The sequence below is a fragment of the Oncorhynchus masou genome, chromosome 5 (assembly GCF_036934945.1).
Source record: "Oncorhynchus masou masou isolate Uvic2021 chromosome 5, UVic_Omas_1.1, whole genome shotgun sequence".
Lineage (NCBI taxonomy): Eukaryota > Metazoa > Chordata > Actinopteri > Salmoniformes > Salmonidae > Oncorhynchus > Oncorhynchus masou.
In genome coordinates this window covers 25,424,988-25,452,601 of record NC_088216.1, presented here as the reverse complement: position 1 = coordinate 25,452,601, position 27,614 = coordinate 25,424,988, and the positions used below count along the sequence as shown (strand labels likewise).

Sequence of the window (27,614 nt, the reverse complement as noted above, 5' to 3'; positions counted from 1 at the left end):
ACTAAAACTTGTATTATTTGCATGATTCAATACATTGTCCTACAGAGAATACATAGGGTTGGATTGAAAACAAAAACCCGAAACAGTACAAAATAATAAACCAAGCAGTAACCCACGTGGATGTCAGAACAGATGAGACTCCGCCGTGCGCTTGACGTCATACACCGCATTCGAAGCCCACCGGAGGTACGTGTACGATGAATTGGTTAATTAGCTAGCAATTTACCTTACCTTGATTGTCTTTTTATAATTGCCCATTCTGAAACCCACGTTTATGTAGTTAAATTGGGCTGTTGAGTTTACATGAAAGGGGAAAATTATATGTTAATTGATGCTGGAATAAAGTGAGTTTTCTAGCCAGCAATCGACGTTAGCTAACTATCGAACAGTCAATCTATTAGCAACCGGAAGACTTAATTTAGCAACGTAATAAAAAAAAAATGTTCATGCAGAATTTAGTTGTTAAATGTAGCTAGCCTATTGCGGTATTCCATGTTGTCAGTTTAATTATTTGTGAAGGAGGACTTGCCTCGACAAAATTTGTGGCAGCAAGGTGATATCGATAGTGCAATCTTTCTCTATCTAACGGATTTTGTAGAATGATGCTGTGAAGAAACATTTATTTTGCAAAAGTGTCAGACGTTATTAGCCGTGCTTGACTTGGACCCGAAATAAGTGCCGGTACTGTTTTATATTTTGGTGCAGGAGCTCTACTGTACCATTGAACAGGAGCTCAGGAACTCAAGCGTATAAAATGTGACGTGCAGCTACTCCGCTCTGGCGATCTCCTGCCCATGTCAAGCACTGCTTATTAGCTAACATTACAACATTTCTGTGTTCATGCTTTTCTCTGTAGGACAACAGTAAAGTCTTGAGGGAGACCTGTAACAGTGGACCATGCTCCAGACAGTGAGTAACCCCCCGGGCTTGTGCATCAGTGCCAAAACCTTTCCGGAGAGAAAGCCGATATATTCCTGCCCTGGCGCCACAGACCCTGTTCCAGAGAGGAAGCTGATGTATTCAGGCAATGGTATACTGGACCCTGCTCCAGAGCGTAGGTACAGGCAGGCCTATTTTTCCAGGTATAGGTGGAAATGGAGGAAAAAGTCCAACAAAAAAACACACCCGTTGCCGCCAGCCTCACCTCTGCCACCATATGAGGAGGAAAACTGGGAGGAGGAGATATATGGATTTGCTCCATATGGTAAGGAGGGGAAGAGATACAGTGGGGTCTGGAATTATTGGATCTCTTGATTAAATGAGGCACAAATACAGTTTAAAATAAAAATACTGAGCTATATTGTATGAAAATGTGTTATTTTATACTAATACAATTGCTCAGAAAAGGGAGAAAAAAAGATGGGGTCAAAATGATTGGAGCTGCTGTTTTCAATACTCCATCACCCTCCCCTTTGAGAATAAGGAAACTGAACATTTTTCTAAAATGTTTTATGAGATTGGAGAACATGTTGGGAGGGAACTTAGACCATTTCTCTATACAGAATCTTTCCAGATATTTGAAATCCTTTGTCTGCGCTGCACTTCCCTCTTCAATTCACACCACAGGTTTTCAATGAGGTTCAAGTCCGGAGACTGAAATAGCCATTGCAAAATGATGATTTTTTTTGTGGTCAATTAACCATTTCTTTGTGGATTTTGACGTGTGCTTGAGGTTATGGTCTAGCTAGAAGATCCACGTGCGGGCAAGTTTCAGCCTTCTGGCAGAGGCAACCAGGTTTTTGACTGAAATGTCATGATACTTGGTACAAGATCCCCAGGACCAGTGAAAGCAAAATAGTCCCGTAACAATCGAAGATCAACTACCGTTATTTTACAGTAGGGATGAGGTATTTTTTGCATATGCATTCTTTCGATGGCCAAACCGGTCGATCCCGATCTACTGGTCGATCTCCAAGAAATTCCTAATCGGTCGCCTTGCGTTCCTGTTTTTTATTATTTATGTGTTTCACACTGTTTGTGGTAGTTGCTCTTGATTAAGGTGCCCTGCGCGCCGGGAAGTCGACGTGTTCCCATTTTGAAACGTTTCATGTGTCTGAAGGTACAAACTCCGCGTACCCAACGAGCCCAATCAAGTGCACATATAGGCCTACAGCTGGCCAATCAGATAACTCTGATCACCGTGCAGCTTCCATGAGTCCACAGAGAAGCCTGAGCATCATTTCTTTCTTTCTGATGAGAAAAAAAGGAAAAATCCAGTAAATGGGGAGGAGGATTTAAAATGCGGTGCTGCCTTGTAAATGTCCAAAAGCAGATGTCACATCCTTTATTTGTAGCACTGGTGCACCTAACTTCAAAAAGAAAGGAGAACCAGACAAAATGTAGGCCCACCAGATTTATTTTAATTTTTTTACTGCATATGACTGTCCTATCATTCTAAAATGTCATCAGTTGTTACCTTGATGTAGAACGCGTCACTAGACATTACAAGACATCACAATAAAAACAACTTTTAATATTTGTATTCCAAAGTGCAACAGCAAACCTATTTACATAGGTAATTTGTTTTGGACAAACAAATGTAACATACGAAACAGAGTTTGTTGTATTCAAAGGTGCAGTAACAAACGTATGTATGTGTGTGTGATTTAAAACATTACCTGCATTGTATTTAAAAGTGCACATTAAAATGTAATCTCTAGCTCTGCCTGGTGATCGGCTTTCTGTCACATACCGCTGCCGGTACTAGACGTGCCTATGATGTTGCTACAGCTCATTCCTCGTACTACAAAGTGTATCGATAAGCTTTGCTGTTATTAGTGGCTTGTCTTTTTAATATCGAGTAATATTTTAACGTTCTCTAACAACATGAATTGGTGGATGAGGCAGAAATATTGAAGTGAGATTCGAGTTTCGCCATCGGCTGGAAGACTGTAATATGCAGGCACCATCAGTCCAGTAAAATAAAAAAAGGAAAATTATTTCAATTTATGCTGACTCAGCAGTGCATAACAAGTAATACAACAAAATATCTAATATTACCAGTGTGATCATAAACCTCAAGTTTTGAAATATAATATAATTGTCTGAGAAGAACAATATTGTAATGCCATTTGCAGGGCAATTCAAGCATAGCCAATATGCTGTGATAATGTATCCGGCTATAGCCTATTGCACAAATTTCATAGGCTAATGTAGCATTTGTTTATGTTTTTTATGTCATGTTTAAAAAATTATCTGAACGGTAGATCTTGGCCTGCATTTTGACTCAAAGTGATCTCGGCTCTGAAAAGGTTGGTGACCACTGGTCTAGGACAAGTTAGATTCAAATATTGGACTCTATTAATGTATGTAACTTACTGCCATTACTCCCGGGTCAATAACAATGTATCCATATTACTAGACAATTGGTAGTACAAGGAAGGAACCATTATTTCAGACCTAATATCATATCAAGTCTTGTCTTGTTTTCTTGGTTTGTACAGAAATGTTGACACAAAGTTTTGTCAGCACTAACAGTGCAATTTTATTTGTTTCTATACAATTTCTCTAACTAAGGACTTTTTCATGGAGGGTGGTGTTCAGTTGTACCAAACTGGAGAACACATTTAGCTGAAACAGAGGTGCTAGAGGACTTCTTCAGTAAGAACATTTTTTTGGTTTTCCATTTTGCTATATCGTGCCCTACTGAAGATTTTCAATGCGCTGCTCATAACAAAACATTAGATATAAATATTATAGAACAGACATACAGTTGAAGTCGGAAGTTTACATACACTTAACTTGGGGTTATTAAAACTTGTTTTTCAACCATTCCACAAATGTCTTGTTAAACTATAGTTTTGGTATGTTGGTTAGGACATCTACTTTGATCATGGCACAATTAATTTTTCCAATAATTGTTTACAGACAGATTATTTCACTTATAATTCACTGTATCATAATTCCAGTGGGTCAGAAGTTTGCATACACCAAGTTGACTGTCTTTAAACAGCTTGGAAAATTCCAGAAAATAATGTCATGGCATTAGAAGCTTCTGACATCATTTGAGTCAATTGGAGGTGTACCTGTAGATGTATTTCAAGGCCTACCTTCAAACTCGGTGCCTCTTTGCTTGACATCATGAGAAAATCAAAAGAAATGTGTAGACCTCCACAAGTCTGGTTCATCCTTGGGAGCAATTTCCAAAAGTCAATGTACCACGTTCATCTGTACAAACAATAGTACGCAAGTATAAACACCATGGGACCACGCAGCTGTCCTACTGCTCAGGAAGGAGACGCATTCTGTCTCCTAGAGATGAACGTACTTTGGTGCGAAAAGTGCAAATCAATCCCAGACCAACAGTAAAGGACCTTGTGAAGATGCTGGAAACGGGTACAAAATTATCTATATCCACAGTAAAACAAGTCCTATATCAACATAACCTGAAAGGCCGCTCAGCAAGGAAGAAGCCACTGCTCCAAAACCTCCATTTAAAAAAAAGCCAATCTATGGTTTGCAATTGCACATGGGGACAAAGATCGTACTTTTTGGAGAAATGTCCTCTGGTCTGATGAAACAAAAATAGAACTGTTTTGCCATAATGACCATCGTTATGTTTGGAGGAAAAAGGGGGAGGCTTGCAAGCTGAAGAACACCATCCCAACCGTGAAGCACGGGGGTGGCAGCATCATGTTGTAGGGGTGCTTTGCTACAGGAGGGACTGATGCACTTCACAAAATAGATGGCATCGTGAGGTAGGAAAATGTGTGGATATATTGGAGCAACATCTCAAGACATTAGTCAGGCAGTTAAAATTTGGTTGCAAATGCATCTTCCAAATGGACAATGACCCCAAGCATACTTCCAAATTTGTGGCAAAATGGCCTAAGGACAACAAAGTCAAGGTATTGGAGGGGCCATCAAAGCCCTGACCTCAATCCTATATAAAATGTGTGGGTAGAACTGAAAAAACATGTGAGAGCAAGGAGGCCTACAAACTCTCTGTCAGCAGGAATGGGCCAAAATTCATCCGACTTATTGTGGGAAGCTTGTGGAAGGCTACCCAAAACGTTTGACCCAAGTTAAACAATTAAAGGCAATGCTACCAAATACTAATTGGGTGGTATGTAAACTTCTGACCCACTGGGAATGTGATGAAAGAAATAAAAGCTGAAATAAATAATTCTCTCTACTATTATTCTGACATTTCACATTCTTAAATTAAAGTGGTGATCCTGACCTAAGACAGGGCATTTGTACTTGAATTAAATGTCAGGAATTGTGAAAAACTGAGTTTAAATGTATGTAAACTTCCGACTTAAACTGTACTTCTCTGCCATGCTGAATAGGGAATAATGTCTGCTCTATTACAAAACATTTATCTGCAACAATCAGAGCGTTGCTCCTCTAAAACATGACCCAGGACTGTGTTCAGTAGGGAGAAAAGGTTTTGAGATGAATGAAACTGGGAGGGAATACCTCCAATGAGAACACAGATTTCTGTTGTATGTTTCAATATGTTTTGCTACAGTTTGCCCAAGCCAGAATTGCCATGAACCTTCTCTTTCTCTCTTCAGGCCCAGAGGATGTGGATAGAGTGGCCCTACAGGGTTGACCCTGAACCAGGCCCCCTGCGTTCCCCACCCCCAGACAGCAACCGACTACAGCCCTGCCACCCACCACCAAGCCCCCATCAAATGGGTCCGCCACATCATCCGCAGCGTGGAGGAGCAGTTTGTCGACGCAGAGGTTTGAGGTCCGGTGCGTCCCGATACGCTTTTATTAGTTTACTCTTTAATTGTGAGCTCTTAGGAATGATTTTAGTTGGTTTCTCAGGTGTTTCAGTTCTGCTTGTTCCTTGGTTGGTTATTAATGAATTAGGATGACGAATTTGTAGCCTAGTTGACAGTTGGGTCACGTGTTAACGCTTCATGATTTTTTTTAATCATTTCAATAGATGTGTAGTCTAACTCTTAACTAAAAGAGAAATCATAGTTTTTATCTTTATTTTAATACTTTTGTTTTAAAAACAAATAACTGATATAGGCCCATGTGTTCAACTGTCACACTCCCTTTAAAATCAAATGTGTTAAAATAGAGAAGGCCCAGTGCAAGAATAAGATGGGGTTATCAGGTTTATTACACTGATATGTTTGGATTTATTCTCAAATTGATTCACCTGATTGGACTGATTTTGAGCCCATGGAGAGCAAGAGGTCAGGTCACCATGACTACAGCAACTCTAAGACACAACCCACTGGGCACAGATGTCAATTCAACATCTATTCCACATTGGTTCAATGTAATTTCATTGAAATGGTGTGGAAACAACGTTGCCTCAAACAGTGTGCGCCCAGTGAGAATGAAATTCAGCTTTTAAATTCCAGGATCTCTTTAACAGGAATAAACCGTGCTTTTTAACAACAACCCTTCTACACTGATGCTTCATTCCCACAGTTGTTGTTGTAGTAGTAGTTCAGAAGAGAAAATGGTAGCATTAGTTGCCCACCTGGTGGCAGTGTTGGTTAAATATTACATTCACCTCCGGTGTGCTGAATTCTTTCCATGCAGCTCTGGGTTTATATAGTGAGTTCATTCAGTTCACAGGCCCCGTTCAAATACTCAAAAAATGCATCCTTCCTTCCTACCTTTTCTTGAAAGTAATTACAGATCTGAATTTGTGAAAACAAGAGGGAGCTAACCTTGCTCTGGGCCCGGTTTCCCTAAACCATCTTAACCTTAAGTTCATCGTTAGAACCTTCGTAGGAGCATTGTTAAATCTCTGAGCTGGTCACCAAAACTCTTGTTATTAACGTTGCACTTGAAAACGCTCGTAATCTTAGCGCCTGCCTCAGACCACTCATAAAACAGTTAAATGTGTCGTTAGTGTTCTGTTCGGACGGTACAGACCGAAATTAGCTGATCGGCTCTACCGACTTCAGACGAGTCCCAATATGCTTGTGGGAGTCGTAGAGCAAAACGAAGAACACCCATCGTGTTCGTGAGTCATCTTTCCACAGAGGGGTCATAGTAGTTTGGAGGCCAAACCGTTCAGACGCTACAGACGGGATTTTCGTGGTGTCCCCATGGCCTGACACACGGCTCTAGCCCTGCCACTTTTCACCGCAGATGCATAAGTGCAACATCGGCGGATGTGGTGGATTGAGACGCATCCAATGCACATATCCCTAGTTTAAACTGGATGTTTTTATTATGATAATTAGACTAACGTGCGCAATGATGTGACAAATCTGTGATTTGTTTTCTTTTTTTTGCCTATTTGGGTATTAGAATAAGCAGCCTCAATATTGCAGCCGTAATTGGTAATATCTCTCTAGGAGCTGATCCGTTATACTGTTATTGTGAAATAACATTACAATTAAGGTAGATTTTAATGGAGAAAGCTGATCCGAGAGCAGGGCTCCCTTTCTTTCGAGCCGATCAGGAACGATACATGCGCCAACGACGCACTTAGACTGCTCTCTCTCTGTGTTGTTTTGTGAAATGCATGTTACATCTTCGGCCGTTGTAGGAACAACGCATCGTTAAAACACTTATAAGCCTAAATTCCATTGTGATCAGGGAAACCGGGTCTAGACCTATCCAATTTCGAATAAATCTGTCTTTACCTCAAGGAAGGAAGGAAGGAAGGAAGGATGCATTTCTAAAGTAGAAGTACAAGGCCCACACATTCACTTGCCATTTAAAATTACTTTCCCTAGTATCATTCACAAAGGCAGTTGTTTTGATGAGCTAAGAATTAAATTATTTATTGTAACCAATCTGATTCATGTAATCTAACATGATTTAGTGGTGTGCTTTGTCCTCAGATATTAGGTGTTCGATCGAGATGATCAAATGCCTTGGAATTCTCTGCTCCGTGCCTGTAGATGAATTTGAAAATAAGGCTCCTCTGTCTTTTAAAGAGAGAATTATTTAAGATTGGATCAATCACCATCAAAGCAGAGCACTTGCAGTTTGATGTGCTTCTATAATCATCTGTGAGAATTTAAATGTTGCTCCAAGGGCACTGTCAGACAGTCATTGTGATGTTGCACTGAAGGCCAGTTCGCACTGGTGATTGTCTTCATTCAAGAGAACAACATCCCCCTTGTCATGATTGTGAATGGGGATACTCAACATAGGCCATATCATCAACTGCTATATAAAGAGAATAACGTCTAAAAGGTTTTCAATCCCTTATGGGAACTTGGCTTTAAAGGAATTAAGCATGAAAATGACATTTTCCCCTGGTAGGCTCAATCCAGGTCTGTACAAGCACCCCCATAGACTAGATCTGGTTTGCTTGTTGTGGGTTGTATTAACAGCAGTGAATGCATTGTTGAGACACATGTCTATTGTCAGATGTCAGTTCCAATCATGTGGAGAATGATTAATACATCGCTGTCCCAGTAGATATGTACCACCACTTACATTTTGGAGGAGTTTCCAATGGTGGGTGGTTGATCAACCTTAGCCACATATCTAGGATCAGTTTACACTTCCACATATTTTACTTGACCTTTATGACAGGAAAACACAAAACAGACCCCAGATCAGCTTCTAGTAACAACCTACTCATACTCTCCTGTATCTGGATCAGACTCGGGCAGCTCCATATTTCTCCTCTGTGACTCCGCAGCCATTGATTTGTGATCTCCTTCCAGTGTCCAGTCATTTAGTCCGGTAATTGGTTATAACCACAGATCTACGATTAGTTTACCCACCGCAAACCCAATCAATAACCATTAGGATTGGAAAACTTAAAGCCCAAGATCAGTGACTAGGTAGGCGCAACATGACCAGGAACAGCTCCACATAATTTCCACTGTGTGACTCAGCAGCCACAGCCCTGTGATCTCCCTGGTGATTGATCTGGTATTAATAGCCACGTTTAGGCTCTAGCACAGAACAGGAAGAGGCTGTTGTTAGCTGCAACCAGAGCTGACCAGAACAGACCTACAGCAAACTGCTCCTTACTATACTCTTAGATACACTTAACACCTGACTACCGACATTTTGTTTAATCTCTTTTGTGTTCACACAGCAAAGACCTTGAAGTCGTTAACCACTCAGCCTTGTTAAAATACTCCAAACCTGGAGGTGGCAGTAGTGTTTTTTGGCAATGCATGTCAATGTCTGTTGCTGAGTTTATGATCTAGATTCCAATGTTGGTTAGCTAGCTAGCTAGATATTGTTGTTGCTATGTTGTAGAAAGCCCTTGTTGATACTAGCCAGATGGACACAGCAAGATAACTACCTAGCAAGATGATGAAGAAACAACAATTCACTCTCCATAATCACATTTGAGTTGGCAAGAAAGGCATTTCACTGTGCATGTGACATTAACTTGAAACTACTGCCAGTGTGTGCCAGTCCATAGCCAAATGTTTACCTAGCTAACCGTTAAAATATTCGCTAGCTAAGGACATTGTACTAACACTGACAGCTGTTTCGATGAAACTAATCCATTGTGATTTAATTATAATGTCAGTGGTTAGCTAGCTTGGAGGAAGTATTTTGTGTTGTGTGCATTGCATTGCATCCGTGCACTTAGCTAGCTACCATCCCATAGCCTACATTGCATATCAAGTGTGACTGGCTCATCTATTTAACCATGGAATTGTGGAGAAAATGCTGTATATTTTTTCAATTTTTTCCCCCCTTTTTGTTGTCACTCCTTTGGCTTCCCCATGTGGGAGTTTGTGCTCTCTGATTGGCTCAAAATTGTTGACCACTGATGAACTAATGCGATTTTACAAGTGTAATATCGTCGTTACCGGGTCGGTATGCAGCAGGTACCATTTTTTGTTCTAGAAGGAACGGATCCCACTGTGTACCTATTGGCAGTGAGTTTCTCGGTGTTTCATGCTTTACAGGAGCAGGCTAGTGTTGAGATGTGCTACGTGGATTTATGATACTAGAACATTATGTTGAGATCCTGTAATTGTGTTAATTGCTCTTAGCAGGGGTCTCTTAACCAATCAAAGGGCTAGTCTTGGAAGAGTCTTGTTCAGTAGGGTCTTACTTCATTAGACCTTGTATAGGTTTTTCTTGTTTGACCTTGTATATTCACTAGATACCCCTGTCCAAGGCTGTGTTTACGCAGGCAAACCAATTCTCATCTTTTTTTAATCAAAATTTGTATTTTGTTTTATAGAGCTTGTCTGATTGGTCAAAATACCATTTAGTGAAACAAATATAAGAATTGAGCTGCCTAAGAACCATGGTGATTTGGTTTTAATTCAATGTGACTTGACCTAGTGGGATGCCATCATCCATTCCAGGGTTTGGGGTGACAGTGCACTGACTGACTCTAGTCTTCCATGTCTCCTTTGTCTGTGGAAATAGCTGGCAAAGGTCTCCATGCACATTGCTGACCGGATAGACGTTAGATGTTTCCTAACGTCCACGTGGGACAATGAAATGGTGCAATGCGAAAGGACAGACACTGGCCATGAGGGCTTCCAAGTGGGCCAGCCCTGTTAATTTACAAACCCCTTTGATTTTTCAGGTTTCAAAGCTAATTGCTGTAGTCATTGCGTAAGTAATGTTTGTTAAATTGTTTATTTTTAAATATATATATATATTGATTAATTACAAGGCCAACATCTGGTGAACATGGCTATGTTTTGCTGAGTCACTTCCATTTAAATTATTTTGTGTTTGAGGGTTGTCACACTATGAAACAACAGTAAAGTTCAAAATGGGGTAAGATGGATGGAGTTAGATAAATGGAGTTAGCTATAGCCTTGATTTTAGCAATTATCTTACAATCAACTTTAGAAGTGTTTTTTATTTTTCAAGGTTTGTCATTCACATCGCAACGTGTCTGCCTTACCCTGCTAATGCTGTTCTCGAAATGCGTACAAAACCAATCCCTGTTTGTTTTCACCTCAGTCCCCCAGCCTGCAGTACCACCCCAGGCCCAGAAGGGGCCAGTGTAGCTGTGTTCAGTGGTGGTGGTGCCCTCTGGCCTGTTGGGATGCAGGGCTCATAGCTGGTAGCCTGGCTGACTGCTGTGTCTGTGCTGTGCACTGGCCTGTGACGCCTCCCTGTCTTTGTCTGTAGCCGTGTGGTGTCTGGGTTAAGATGCTGCTAAAACAAAGCCCTTGAACAGTCGATCTCAGACAGATAGAGAGAGAGAGCCAGAGAAAGGGTGTGAAAGAGGGAGGAGAGGATGATGATGATATAGGAAGCACCTATTACGTATTGGTACTTTTAGCCCAAGCAGCAGGACTGTGAATCTATGGGGATTGTATACTGATGAATGTCTGATGTTTCTGTCTGTTTTAGCAGAATTTTTATCACATATGAGACTGACTAGTATGAAGCTGATAATCCAGGGTGGATATTTACAAATGTAGTGCAACCTATTGTTCCCATCCTATTGATCTTTGTGTGGTTATGGTATCTCTACAATATCTCCACTCCAGAGGAGGCTGGTGGGGGGAGCTATAGGAAAATGGGCTCATTGTAATGGCTGGAATGGAATGAATGGAATGGTATCAAATACCTCAACATATGGAAACCTCGTGTTTGACTCCATTCCAGCCATTACAATGAGCCTCTCCTCCTATAGCTCCTCCCACCAACCTCCTCTGCTCCACTCCTACCCTGTTATCTGCTGTGTTAGCTGTACAGCTCCCTCCTCCGAGTCTCATGGTCTTTAAACCTTTGATCGCAATGCAGAACCCTGCATCCTCATTCTGTGCATTACTCTGAGCGGTGATAAGCATGCTGGCCGGCCCCCCTGACTCCCACACGCTCTCTACATCACAACACCAGGAATGTGCCTTTTACATGAGTTACGCTAGTCTTTAGCACAGGCACTGATAGACCCTCACCAAGGTTTTTCAGGCCCTTCTTTTTATCCATTCAGTGGATAAAGAAACTTCCTCCGGTTCTCTTAACCCCCTAGCTCCCTTGTTTCTCCTCTTGTTCAGGAGTTCGTTTGATCATCCACTGGCCTTGGGTTGGCCGGGGTCGTGTTCGTTAGGGCACGCAACAGAAAGTGTTCTAAAACATGAACATGAGCATTTCTTATTGGGCAAATCCAGGCTGTTCCTCTGTTTCAGTCTGTTTACTTCCGTTTGGTGCCTCATGAACACGGCCCAGTTCTTGTGGTCAGTGGAAACAAAGTGTGAGTAGCGAACTCCTGTACAGCTGCTTACAAATCTATTAGGCCGAACTTCTCCATAGAGATTTAAACAGCACACAACACTGGTATGTTACATGTCATAGCCCAGTGGGATGTCTGTGGCCACGAGTCTTTGTTAATCATCAGGTCAGCACTGGGCCACTGGCAGGCGGAGGCTCGGCTGTTTGCTGTTTCCTCAATCACTACTGATGGTCTGAGTCAGTCGGGGCTCAGAGTGTTTCCTGCTTAGGTCATGTGGTCTGACCTAAGCATTTGATATATTCCACTGTTATCAGGGCTAGGAATTTTACCTAGCCTGGTTATGTGACCTGTGCCCGTATTGATTGCTGATCTAAGAACAGTTTTGCCCCCTCTCATATCTGAATTGATGAAGGAAACGGACACATACAGGGAGATCACGAAGAAATCAAACCACACAAGACTCAGATTTCTGGATGTTATGTTTGGTGTTTAGGATTCTGTGTTCTCTATATATTGATGACTATTTTTCCACGTTACTTTTGATCAGCACTCCTACTCTGACACACTGACCAGGGAAAATGACTTGCCCTACGTACAGTGCCTTGCGAAAGTATTCGGCCCCCTTGAACTTTGCGACATTTGCCACATTTCAGGCTTCAAACATAAAGATATAACTGTATTTTTGTGTGAAGAATCAACAACAAGTGGGACACAATCATGAAGTGGAACGACATTTATTGGATATTTCAAACTTTTTTAACAAATCAAAAACTGAAAAATTGGGCCTTACTTTCAGTGCAGCAAACTCTCTCCAGAAGTTCAGTGAGGATCTCTGAATGATCCAATGTTGACCTAAATGACTAATGATGATAAATACAATCCACCTGTGTGTAATCAAGTCTCCGTATAAATGCACCTGCACTGTGATAGTCTCAGAGGTCCGTTAAAAGCGCAGAGAGCATCATGAGGAACAAGGAACACACCAGGCAGGTCCTTGATACTGTTGTGAAGAAGTTTAAAGCCGGATTTGGATACAAAAAGATTTCCCAAGCTTTAAACATCCCAAGGAGCACTGTGCAAGCGATAATATTGAAATGGAAGGAGTATCAGACCACTGCAAATCTACCAAGACCTGGCCGTCCCTCTAAACTTTCAGCTCATACAAGGAGAAGACTGATCAGAGATGCAGCCAAGAGGCCCATGATCACTCTGGATGAACTGCAGAGATCTACAGCTGAGGTGGGAGACTCTGTCCATAGGACAACAATCAGTCGTATATTGCACAAATCTGGCCGTTATGGAAGAGTGGCAAGAAGAAAGCCATTTCTTAAAGATATCCATAAAAAGTGTTGTTTAAAGTTTGCCACAAGCCACCTGGGAGACACACCAAACATGTGGAAGAAGGTGCTCTGGTCAGATGAAACCAAAATTTAACTTTTTGTTTGGCGTAAAAGCAACACAGCTCATCACCCTAAACACACCATCCCCACTGTCAAACATGGTGGTGGCAGCATCATGGTTTGGGCCTGCTTTTCTTCAGCAGGGACAGGGAAGATAGTTAAAATTGATGGGAAGATGGATGGAGCCAAATACAAGACAATTCTGGAAGAAAACCTGATGGAGTCTGCAAAAGACCTGAGACTGGGACGGAGATTTGTCTTCCAACAAGACAATGATCCAAAACATAAAGCAAAATCTACAATGGAATGGTTCAAAAATAAACATATCCAGGTGTTAGAATGGCCAAGTCAAAGTCCAGACCTGAATCCATTCGAGAATCTGTGGAAAGAACTGAAAACTGCTGTTCACAAATGCTCTCCATCCAACCTCACTGAGCTTGAGCTGTTTTGCAAGGAGGAATGGGAAAAAATGTCAGTCTCTCGATGTGCAAAACTGATAGAGACATACCCCAAGCGACTTACAGCTGTCATCGCAGCAAAAGGCGGCGCTACAAAGTATTAACTTGAGGGGGCTGAATAATTTTGCACGCCCAATTTTTCAGTTTTTGATTTGTTAAAAAAGTTTGAAATATCCAATAAATGTCGTTCCACTTCATGATTGTGTCCCACTTGTTTATTCTTCACAAAAAAAATACAGTTTTATATCTTTATGTTTGAAGCCTGAAATGTGGCAAAAGGTCGCAAAGTTCAAGGGGGCCGAATACTTTTGCAAGGCACTGTATAGTACAATATCGGGTCAACTATGGAAGTAAAGTCACCTAGTCTATTGAACACCAGTGCTCCAGCATATGCATGAACCGTCCATGTTAAAGTATCTTCTATCTAAGCCTTGGGCAGGTGCCAGTAGTAGTGGCAGAGTGGCAAATTTTGGAAGCAAAGGTGACAGTTGGCACAAGGCAGGCAGAATGGTACCTCTGTACTGGTAGCATTGTGATTTGGAACACACTGACTGCACGAGCCTGGCATGCACGCAGGTGTGTGTCTGACACTGTGGGTTCTGTTTTTGGCTGTCATTAAGGCGGCGCTAGTGTCAAACGCACATTAGTTTGCAATTTAGTCATGTAAAAACGCACAACCTTTTTCCAGCCCTAATGCCAGGTTCAGCAATTTACCTGTGTTATATCAGCTCACTTGCGCTCAGATGAGCAGGGTGGAAATATTTGAGGTGTCCTTTTAAAAACATGATCCAAAGTGCTAATTTCAGGCAGTGCTGATAGGGATATTTAAGACCAACAAAAAGCTGGTTTTAGTGGTAACGCAGTTGGTTATTGAGTACCACAGTCAATGTGTCATAATGCCCATAAAACCTAGCTGTCAAACAGGGAAATGGTTCCAATCGTTTTTCCACCATTCATTTTTCCCGTAAGGGATTTTAGAAACACTTAAAATAAGGGCTGTGTTTCGTGTAGGCTTACCCTGGTGGGACGTTTTGTAAATCTCTCTTGGACAAGGTGACTTTTATCAAGATATTCAGCAAATTTTTATTACAACCAAACTTATTAGAATGATTCACCTTCCTGGTTTTATCGCGACAATGTCCTTGGCATGCTTGCAATGCAACTTCTGGAGATGTGTGAATGCGATCTGATCTGTAAGATGGTTCTGATTTTTGTTCATAAAACATAAGCCTATTTGGGAGCAGTTTAACTGTTAGTGGACATTCTCCCTTTCTCTTTATATTGGGTCCCCTGTGAAAAGTTTAGATGTGTGTAAAACCCTCCATAGTCTGCATTGTTTAAATATTACATGCCCACGGGGGGAATGATGGTGCCTGTAAGTCTGACACAGCCTATATTGAAAACAAGTTTTTGCTTAGTTTTGTTTAGAATTATTTGTTCTCTTTTTAATGCTTTATCAATTTAATCCTGATTATTGACAATGTTTAGCATGCCCATGCTCAGCCGTAATGCAATTTACGCTCGACCTAGCCTTTATATCAGTGTGAATGCTATTGAGGCTAAGCAATTACTTAGAACAATGTGGACTGCAAATGGGTTCAAGTGAACGTATTTAGCAAAGATAGGTCTACATCTTGTTATCTGGTTTCTGTAAGCCATTTAAAAAGCTATAACAGAGTAACATTTGATTTGGAGTTGATTCCAAGTCTATACATAAGTCCATAAATACACAACTTGAAGCAACCACATATTTGGCCATGGAACACATTCAGATTGACCAGTGAGGGGCCAAACCTGGACACACCCACAACTTGTTTATTCATCAAAACCCAACTTTTTTGAACCAACGCCACCCAAGTTCACCGATTTAATTGTGATAGTGAAAATAGCAACAAACAAAAAAATTCTGACACACTCTGAACCTATAGTGCTACCGCCTGCGCTTAGATTTACTATTGCGATAGGTTTGTTAAAATACAGCCGTGTGTGTGGCAGGTAGCCTAGCGGCTAAGAGCGTTGGGCCAGTAACCAAAAGGTTGCTGGTTCAAATACCTATGCCGGATAGGTGAAAAATCTGTCGGCGTGCTGTTGAGCAAGGCACTTAACCCTAATTGCTCCTGTAAATCACTCTGGATACGAGCGTCTGCTAAATGAACAAAATGTAAAGTGTGTGTATATCCAGGACGAGCAAGGCCGCTGGTGGTTGAGTGCTCGTAGGAGTTGGTGACCTCGTTCGCTCGATCTGCGACAAAGGAAAGGCAGGAGACGCAAGGAAGAGCTCAAATCACTGGTGTCTTTCCCAGTTTCTCTCTCCCTCTGGTACACTTACACACACTGGCTCTCTCTCTCTCACACACACACACACACACACACACACAATCCCACCCCAGTCAGACACTTCAAGAGATTGGCAGATTTCCCTCCAGTACTGTACCACCTCTGAGAAGAATGGACCATCGCCCCACTGCCCAGCATGAAAGCTATACCCTGTGTTTATTTATGACTTCCATTTCATCTTGAAGCAGCCATTCAGCCCTCTAGAGTACCTTTGTACATAGCTGGTTGCCACACAATGACTGCATTGAGACATAAAACGGAGCCATGACAGACCTAAATTGGTTAGAGTCCTTGTGCGTAGCAGCGTGTAAATCTGAGTCGGGATCGCAGGGCATCTTCTTCCACTGAAATGTACTGTATTTGTCTTTCGCCAGGCAGGAGCTTTGTGTGTGTGTGTGTGTGTGTGTGTGTGTGTGAGAGAAAAGGACAAGCATTATCGATGGAGGCCAGAAGTGAGGCTGGTTGAAGGATGTTGACTGACTGGGAAGGGATGAAGTTACAGTATATGTAGCTCATTCTCTGTGTATGTTTCCTCTCCCTGTCTGCCTGACCAACTGACCCCCACCCCTCCCTCCATCTTTCTCTCTCTACTATATCATCAGGTCCTGGCACCACCAGTGAAACTCCCACACTCCTCTCCTTTTGGCCTCCTTTACTGGGACGTTTTATCTGCACACACACAGTGTGTATGTGCTGGTGGCAGTGTACATGAGTTAGTGTTCAGTCTGACACTACTACACACCATCTGCTTGTAAGGATATCTGAGGAACATTCTAGTCCTTTCTCTCCCGCTTACATAACTGCTTCTATCTTAATTCTGAGCTATCGAGTCACTAGTGTGATTAAGCATGGGATACTTGGGTATTCGGAAACACACCGGATGCTATTCTCTCCCTATGCCCTTTGAGACCCCACGTATCAATTATAGACCTGGGTTCAAATACTATTCTAAATAATTTCAAATACTTTATTTCTGCTCATTTGAGCTTGCCTGGTTTAATGGACCAGTAGATTCTTCCCAGAACACTCCAGGCTAGAACAAACGCTTAAAGTATTTGAAAGATTTTTAATAGTATTTTAACCCAGGTCTCATGTGTTGCTGTGAGGAATGTGGTCAGTGTGACTGTTTTAATGTAGGTTCACCTGAGAGGTTTGGCCTTCACACCTCCTCATCAGCCGAGAGGTCAGCGGGGCCACTGGTAACTGATCTCCGTGGGCATTGGCTATGGCTATCTCACCGACTCGTGCTCTGGCTCTGCTTTTCTGACACTAACACACACTCTCGCTCTCTTCTGAATCTCTCTCTCTCTCTCTCTCTCTCGATATAGATACAGTGCCTTTCGGAAAGTATTCAAACTTTTTCAAAATGTTCTTACGTTTCAGCCTTATTCTAAAATGTATTAAATAAAACAATATCCTCAGCAATCTACACACAATACCCCATAATGACAAACACAAAAACAGGTTTTTAGAAATGTTTGCAAATTTATTAAAAACAGAAACCTTATTTACATAAGTATTCAGACCCTTTGCTATGAGACTCAAAATCGAGCTCAGGTGCATCTTGTTTCCATTGATCATCCTTGAGCTGTTTCTAAAACTAGATTGGAGTCCACCTGTGGTAAATTCAATTGATCGGACATGATTTGGAAAGGCACATACCTGTCTATATAAGGTCCCACAGTCGACAGTGCATGTCAGAGCAAACCCAAGCCGTGAGGTCGAAGGAATTGTACGTAGAGCTCTGAGACAGGATTGTATCTGGGGGAGGGTACCAGATCTGGGGGGAGGGTACCAAAACATTTATTCAGTATTGAAGGTCCCCTAGAACACAGGCTGTAATCTCTGCCAAAGGTCCTTCAACAAAGTACTGAGTAAAGGGTCTGAGTACTTATGTAAATGTGATATTTTTTGCTTTAACATTATGGGGTATTGTGTGTAGATTGATGAGGGGGGGAAAAACAATTGAATCAATTTTAGAATAAGGCTGTAACCTTTATATAATGTGGAAAAAGTCAAGTGGTCTGAATACTTTCCGGAGGCACTGTATGTGGCTGGACAGACCAGGCCAGGGGGGGGACCTCTGCTTTACTGTTTCCAGGAAGCAGGAAACGCAGTCTTGAGTTTCCCCTTCCTTCCACCTCCTTCCTTCCCGCTTCCAGCCAGGCGGAGAAAATAGACAAGTGTCTCGCCATTTAAAAAAAAATAAAAGAATACTAAAAGAATAATGTTCCACAAACAGGGCCTTTGGTTCGTCTCTTACTTCAAAGAGAGGTTCCTACTACAGTATGTCTCACGATTCACTTATACTGGCTCGTCATCTTTTTTCCCTCTGCTTTGACGGAATACCCGAACCAATCCAATGCAGCGAGAAGATTGTCTGTCATCGTGACTTAAGTTCTCTCTTACATCATGCCCTGCTATACATCATTAAGAGCTCGGCCACTATAAATCTTCACTCAACGTTGAACGACAAGAACGCGAATGCCAAGAAGGAGATCCCATCATCCAGATTGGTTTCAATGGAAGGAATCAGGAAAAATCTAGCCTGGTACCAGATCTGTTTGTGCTCTTGCGTGACTCATAGGAGTTGACAAGACTGTGCAGCAAATCTGGGACCAATTTAACCTTCTTGCTGGAACTCTCAGGATTTGGATTTGAAAGCTCCCGCTTTGTTTGAGCAGTGCACAATTGGCCCAGCATCGTCCAGGTTTGGCCGGGGTAGGCCGTCGTTGTAAATAACAATGAGGTCTTAACTGACTTGCCTAGTTAATTAAGATTGTTTTTATTTAACATTTATTGGCTGGGTTCGTTTTGGATTCTAGGAGTAAGGAGAAGGAAGAAGCTGTGCAGGCACTTTCTGGAACTAACCGTCAATCATCTGACATCAGATTGCCCATCAGAAGAACATGTACACTTTGATGACCACATCTCTCTTCGACATGTGACTACTTCTGTCAGCACGGTCTGACTAAGAACCTGGATGGTCTTACCCCAGGAAACTGGGACTACTTTGAAAAAGGAGGATAAAGAGCATTCAATGTCTGCATAATTAGTGGCTTATGCTTTAACTGGGACAAAACTATGCAATTATCCCCATACCATCACTTCCGTATCTGACATTTCCCAAATGTATTTTGTTATTGCCAGGTCGCAATTGTAAATGAGAACTTGTTCTCAACTTGTCTACCTGGTTAAATAAAGGTGAAAAAAAGAAGATTGTTCTTGTTGTCATGTGACCAGGCCCTTCAGCATGTATCCCCCCCAAACAATGAACATTTACCTTTTTGAGGTAGCCTACTAACCTCCTGTTGGCAGTACTCACTACAAACCACTGTTTTTGGTATTTCAGGAAGGCTTACTTCTTCGGGAGGTCCGGAACAATAGGGTTTGGCTTGCTTAGCTTTGTTGTCGGTTGCATCTCTTATTTAGTTAGCTTAACTGTGTGTGTGTGTGTGTGTGTGTGTGTGTGTGTGTGTTGTAGCGCTTGTTGAGTTTGTGTGAGTGTGTGTGTGAGAGAGAGAGCGAGAGGGGAACTCCAGTCCTCTCCTCCCCCTCTATCTGATGACTCAGAGAAATGTGCTTGGCTCCCGGCAGGCCGGCCTGCCAAAGCACTGGGCCTGATGAAAACACACTGAAATTGACGGGAGAATTCCTTGGTAGAATCTTCTAGGATTATAGGGCCTAAAGCTTTCTCAGAGGCCCAGATCTGATAAGTAGGAGCATAAAACTAAGAGCATAAATGTGTACTGAAGCCTCAAAGCCTCCTAATGGGTTTACTTTGCAGCTTTGGTACGGCTTGTGAGTCTCCACGTTTTGTGTACTTTGGATGTGAGCCAGTTGGGTGACTTTAAATCCAATGCAGTTGCACTTACATTAAGGATACAGAAGTGGATTGGTTGTCTTGTACGAAATATATTTTTACACTGGACTACAATGCCAATGTGGCATAGTCCACTTCGGGGTTGTGTTCAGTTGAGCACGATTTAGCAAAACTATTTGCAGTTGACTCTTTGTCTCTTTCTCTCTCCCCGCCCCCAGGATTCTACTGAATTGCTCTAAGAAGCCAGCACCATTATTTCTTAGAATACACTCAAGCTGTTCTTCGTTTTTCATAAGAAATTTAGACAGAACCACCAAATGTAGATATCTCGTAACTCAACCGACTGCTTCCACAAAGATGGTCTAAATGGGAAGATAACAGTTGAGTTTCTTGGCTGTGGGGTTTAATATATTGGCTGTGGTAGTAGTTGGCTAACTGCCTTAAGATGGCTTTTTTGAGATCCATCAAGCCTATTATGCTGGCCAACGATGTTCTTGTGAAATTGCATTCTCTTTTGTTTTCTGTTCCAAGCTATCCCTCGTATCACATCCATCCCATGGTTATAAACAATAGGGCCACGGTGTGTGTGTTGATACTATCTACAGTGCTTTCGGAAAGCATGTTTTGGCCTTATTATAAAATGTATTAAATCGTTTTTTTCCCCATTAACACACAAACCCTATAATGACAAAGAAGAAAGGTTTTTAGAACTATTTGTAAATGTCTACAAAATAATCAAAAAAGGGACATTATATTTTCATAAGTATTCAGACACTTTACTCAGTACTTTGTTGAAGCACCTTTTGGCTGTGATTACAGCCTCAAGTTTTCTTGGGTATGACGCTACAAGCTTGGCACACCTGTATTTGGGGAGTTTCTCCCATTCCTCTCTGCAGATCCTCTCAAGCTCTGTCAGGTTGGATGGGGACTGTTGCTGCAAAGCTATTCTCAGGTCTTTCCAGAGATATTCGATGGGTTCAAGTCCGGGCTCTAGATGGGCCACTCAATGACATTCAGAGACTTGTCCTAAAGCCACTCCTGCGTTATCTTGGCTGTGTGTTTAGGGTCGTTGTCCTGTTGGAAAGTGAACCTGCATCCCAGTCTGAGGTCCTGAGCACTCTGGAGCAGGTTTTCATCAAGGATCTCTCTATAATTGGCTCCTTTCAGCTATTCCTTGATCCTGACTAGTCTCCCAGTCCCTCAGTCCCTGCCGCTGAAAGACATCCCCACAGCATGATGCTGCCACCACCATACTTCACCGTAGGGATGGTGCCAGGTTTCCTCCAAACGTGATGCTTGGCAATCAGGCCAAATAGTTCAATCTTTGTTTTATCGAACCAGAGAATCTTGTTTCTCATGGTCTGAGAGTCATTTAGGTGCCTTTTGGCAAACTCCAAGCAGGCTGTATTGTGACTTTTTTTACTGGGGAGTGGCTTCTGTCTCGACACTACCATAAAGGCTTGATTTGGTGGTGCTGCAGAGATGGTTGCCCTTCTGGAAGGTTCTCTCATCTCCACTGACAGAGCTCCAGAGTTCCTCTGAGTGACCATCGGGTTCTTGGTCACCTCTCTGACCAAGGCCCTTCTTCCTGGATTTCTCAGTTTGACTGGGCAGCCAGCTCTAGGAAGAGTCTTCCATTTTAAAATGATGGAGGCCACTGTGTTCTTGGGGACCTTCAATGCTGCAGTAATGTTTTGTCGTCGAACTCTACGGACAATTCCTTCAACCTCGTGGCTTGGTTTTTGCTCTGACATGCACTGTCAACTGTGGGACCTTTTTATATAGACACGTGTGTGCCTTTCCAAATCATGTGCAATCAATTGAATTTACCACAGGTGGACTCCAATCAAGTTGTAGAAACATCTCAAGGATGATGATGCACCTGAGCTCAATTTCAGGCTCATAGTAAAGGGTCTGAATACTTTTATGTAAATAAGGTATTCTGTTTTTATTTTGAAAACATTTTCAAATATTTCTTAACCTGTTTTCCCTTTGTCATTATGGGGTCTTGTGTGTGTATATTGAAAACATGCTTTATTTAATCAATTGTAAAATAAGGCTAACAAAAATGTGGAAGAAGTCAAGGGGTCTAATTACTTTCTGAATGCACTGTATGTATGGCCTGCATAACAGTGATCAATCTGGACAACTATACTGAGGAAAGAACAACATCAAGCCAAGACAGTCCTAGTCTAGTGTGTTTTTGTGTGTGTACGTCTGGCAGAGTGCTTATGTTTGGGCGGGTAGATGCGGCAGGTAGCCTAGACGTTAGAGCGTTGGGCCAACAAGGCACTTAACCCTAATTGCTCCAGATCCGCAGCACGACTATGGCTGACCCTGTAAGACAACACATTTAACTGCATGTATCCGGTATATGTAAAAAAAATAATGAAATGTTCCAAGGGAAAAGGTCCATGGACTTTGATGTCCGTGATGGACTGACTTGGCTCATGTACTCCCATATGCCAACCATGGCCTCCTGTATATTCCACGTCTGTATGTCAGTTACTCTGTGTGTGTGATGTTTTGTATGTCTCTCTTTGTGTATGTGCGTGCAGCACTGCAGGAATGGAGGTGTTTAATATGGCGGGCACACTGCTGCTGGAACTCTCTGTGTGAGAGAGGGAGAGGGAGAGAGCAACAGCTCGTTTGTAGTCTGCGACTGAGCCTCGCATCAAACGGCAGTTCTTCAGACGTTTTTAGCCCGTTCCCACACACACACACACACACACACACACACACACACACGCTCACCCCAATCCCTCCTCTCACACTTTGCATCCCACCTAGTTTTGATCCCCTTCATAGTTCATACTACAGATGACAGAGTCACCGATAACCAACATCAAACACTCCCAGATGGCGGCCGTTTTGTTTGCTCCCCCATATCACCTTTCGGTCTCACTCCCAAACCTCGTTCGCACTGGGACAGAGACTCTGACTCATGTCTTTGTTACATATATGTTTATATTGACTACTAAGTCCATGCGTCTTATGTATGGGCTCCTATATGTCGATCTTTCAGGACTTATATCTATCTAATTAGTCATTCAACTGGACATCTGTATTTACATGGGTCTAGTTTAAACGTCTACTTACTCACACCAACTGTCATTGGATTAACTGCACGTTGAGGTCCATAAGGACTATGATGTCAGTAGAATAGTCAGAGATGCTGATGAGAGGCATGTCTCTTATGGAGGTGAGGAATTGTATGTTCATATGGCTTCGCTCCCTGACACTAGTCCTGTATGGTGGGTTCGGGCTGGGTAGAGTACACGGCCTCTCTCTCTTCTCCTGGAGGCCGATGTGACAGGTTTCCACTCCGCCCTTGCATGGGGTGGTGTGTGTTTGCGTGTGTGTAGTCTGGGTCGTGAGGGTTGAGGGTGAGTCATCCTCTGAGCTCTCCCCTCATTATTCCCCCTCACGTGCCCCCCCCCCCCACACACACCGCACTGTGCCCCAGACACCTTCAAACAATGCTTACCAAACAAACAGGCACAGCACAGTGTTACATGTCAATCATTCTATCCCTTTTACATGTATACAGAGAGAGACAGAGCAGTTATCCATCTCCAGCTGAGTGGCAGGAAGACCCCTGAGTCTGCTGAAAATGGTAATACAACAAACCTTTCATTCCAAACATCCATGCAAAGCTAACATTGGCATGAATGCATGATTTGCGTCAAATTCAGGATGTTGTCCCATAGGCCTTTATGTACAGTACGTTTAATATTACCTCATTGGTTAGTAGCTGGTACAATAAGACGTGCAGGCTTTTTACCTGTAGGCAGGTAGAACGGGTCGGGTGATATCTGCAAGCATGAATAATTTCTCCCAGATACAAACCTCCCAGATTCCCTGGGGTTTCATTACCCCTTGAGCCTCGCTGAGGTTTTCAAAGCCAAATATGTTGAATAAGTCCGATTTGACTGGGAATTGGATTCGCACGCTGAGAGGATCCAACTCATTGAGCTCCCACAGGCAACTGGGTTCTTGTAGTACTGCATCGCTTCCTTTCCTGATCTCCTTTTCTTGTCACCTTTTCCTTGTCTAATTTCTTTCACAACTCTAGTAACTGTCCTTTCACTGCCTACTCTTGGCCTACTTTTTTATTGTTTTGTCTTTATTTTGGTACTTTTTATCTTTTCCTCCCCAATTTTGTGATATCCAATTGGTAGTTAGTCTTGTCTCATCGCTGCATCTCCCGTATGGACAGATCTGCGATGCAGTGCCCTAGACCTCTGCGCCACTCAGAAGGTCCCTCTAGGCCTACTTCTAATCATCACAAGAAGGAGCCCTTAGAGGTCCTGGGTCAAGTTGACTAATAAACTTGCTATCCTGTGGAATTCCACTCTCCTTAGGTATGTTTTGCACTTTATTTAGATGGAACAAGGGGGAGAGACAGTGAGAAGGGAGGACATGGGGATTGAACCCAGGTCTCCAGTGGGAAACAACATGGTTAAAGCCGTGGTTAGAGCCGTGAGCGTTACTGCAAGACAACAGGCTCTGCACCTGTCTTTATAGTTGATACCTACCGTAGAGACGTGTATTGCAATAAGTGGCGCCTGTAGACGTGTACTACAACTCGGCACACACTTGTTCGGCTGAACATCATCGTATGTGTTACCAGATGACGTCAATCCTTCTCCAGTATATTGCTATAAACCAACAATATGCTCTGTGTCCCAGATGGCACTCTATTCCCTATGTACACTACTTTAAGCCAGAGCCCTTTTGGGGTGCACCCTACAAAATTCCAGAAGACTGATTTGTCCAGCAACGGTCCAGAACCGCTCAGCTGCCCGTCACCATGGGATTGTCCAATGTGGATGGAGCTGGAGCGTGGGCAGGCCCGGTAACCAATAGGAACCCGTTGAGGGCAGCATGCGTGGGACGAGGGTCAAGTTAGTTGGTTAGCAAGGAAGGATTTGGAAGTACCTTCCAACTGGGAGAAATTAAACTGTCAAGACTGCAGTTTGATTGGGTAATGGATCTGGTATGTTTCTCCTCTTTGATCTAGTGCTGATCTAGGATCAGGTCCTCCCTGCCCATGCAATCTTACTCAATATGATCTGAAAGGAGAAACTGAACCGAGATCAGAAGATTCAGCTGCATTGGGTAATGGATCTGGTATGTTTCTCCTCTCTCTAATGCCAGGATGCCATAACAGAAGTTTCTCTGATGTGGTTCAGGACTCCAGGGCAGGGTTGGCTCCGTGGTGGTTTTTTAGAAATAACTGTCAAAATGGTGAGGGCGGGGGGGAGACAGTTACCCAGAGACAACCGGATTGGCTAGGCTTGGTCTCACCGCAGCCATAGCAGTCTGGTGAGCTGGTTTTGACTGGAGATAGAGGGAGGAGGAGGGGTGGTTTAAGAGTTCTTGGCTAGAGTTGATCTGGTGTTACTGAGTGTTTGAATGGTTCTTTTTGTTCTGTTTCTACCATGACTCACTCTCTTCTAACTGCTGCCCTGAGGGGAGAGGGTACTGATGTGGTCAAATCATTAGGAGACTGCATGTTCTCCTGCTACGGTAGGCATTGGCCTACTTTCTGACCAATCAATAGCCTAACTCAGTCCCTAGGATGAAGTGAGAGTAGATTTCACCAAACAGCTTTCCCCTTCAGTTCTGTCAGTACTGCCTGGACACTGTCGATTGACTTATCTCAGCTTGAGTTGTAGTTGATATGCACATACTGTAGCTAATCACATGATACTTTGCAATTCTCAGAGTATTTTCTCAAACACCATTGCCTAATGTAGGTCCAGAATGATACTTATTCAGAACACCACATGGCACTTATCTACGGATGTTGTCTGCCTGATCTTATCCGTAAGCAGAAATGAAATGTATTCCACTGTCATCGGACTAGCTAATGAATAGTCAATGAACCAAATGCCCTCTCCACCTGCCGGCGTCTCCCCTCCCTCATCAGACCACCAGCGGCCATGTTGTTTCCACTGGTGGGTCGTATATTTAGTCCCGTCGAGGACCTTCGAGTGCTCTCCTCGTGTCTCCTGAGGGAGAAAGCCACAGGTGTTTTCTTAGCCTCTCCTCGAGTCTCACCTCACTCCTCTGTCAGCTTATTTAGCCCTCCCATACCTCTCTCTCTCTCTCTCTCTCTTTCTGGTCTCTCTCTCATTGTCATTGGAGTGCGATACCTCCTCCTTGAGGCCTCGGTCCTCGGGGCACTCAAAGCCCTCCACGTGTCCTTCCAGCTCCGGCAGCATTTCAAAACCATCTGACCCCGGTGTGCTAACTGGGCTATTTTGAGAAGCAGGGATGGCAAAACCGTCTGTCTGCTCTCCGCATGCAATGCAGTGGCCATCTGAAAAACAGGACTGTTGGGTGGTGTGTGTGTGCATATGATTGGAGAGGAGATGGGTGTTTGGAGATTGCGACCCAGTTAAGTCTTGGGGTGAAGCTGTGTGTTTCGTTGAGTAATGGGGACTAGTGTTGGAAATAGAGATCTCCTACTGTTGCAAAACAGTGATGTCCACAATGATGTTCCTTTCACAGTTGTCTGGGCAATGGAGCAATAGCCTATGTCTTGTCACTTTCATCATCATTGACATTAAATATGACACAATGCCCGAATCCCTCAATTGTAGCCGGGCAGTGAAACCGGTCCTTTCCTTTTCGTCATGATCATAACTAATAACTATCTTTTAAATGTATAGCCTACGTAAGATGTAGTTGAGGGTGTATCACTTTAAATAGCACCATGACAAGTCCTAGATCATCACCACCATAACTTCCCTTCTCAGCTTATTTAGCGCCGAGCAGTCGGCACCAACCTCACAAGAGCTAACCACATGCGTTACCTTTTCCTGTCTGCTTTACAATCTGCTTTCCTACCAGGTAGACAGAAATCCCCTGAAGTGGAGAACACACTGAGTATGCGTCCCAAAAGGCACTCCATTCCCTATATAGTGCACTACTTTTAGCCAGAGCCCTATGGGACCCTGGTCACAAGTAGTGCCCTTTATAGGGAATGGGGTGCCATTTGGGACTTAACCTGAGGCCTCCTCTCTCTAATGTTCCTGATCAACTGGTTCAGCAGTGGAACATGCCAGCTATTAACAGAACATAACAGAATCTCATGTAATATTTATGTGGGATTTGAAAATATTACAATGTTTACTTTGAGGAGGCCTAGATTGATAGTAGGCTGCGGTTTTGTGGGAATAATGTAATAATGACTGGTAGGTTTTCTTATCCTTAATTGGGTTTAGATTACTTAAAAAAAAAAATGTTTTCATATATTGTATAACTAACATCTTAATTTAATCACAACTCAGAACATTTCAAACTTGTGTATTTGAGGTTTAAAAAGACTTCTGAAGTTTAATTTCCACTTTGAAATGTTTATTTTTCCTTATGAAAAATTGATCAACCCCTACAAAAATGTAAATGTAATTATAATCCACATAATAATTCACATTTTCCTTTTTCTCCAGGATTATTTTCCTGCTGTAGCAAACTGCCGACCCCTCCCACACTCTACACCCTCAGTTTGAGAGAATTCCCTC

General features: G+C 42.7%; 1 long non-coding RNA gene across 1 annotated transcript; it reads left to right on the top strand.

Annotated features, from left to right (window-relative positions):
* Nucleotides 1-986: 986 nt before the first annotated feature.
* LOC135526424 (uncharacterized) lies at nt 987-27,614 on the top strand. The gene is made up of 3 exons (XR_010453292.1): nt 987-1,204; nt 5,520-5,703; nt 27,543-27,614. It is a non-coding gene; the product is annotated as an uncharacterized LOC135526424 (long non-coding RNA).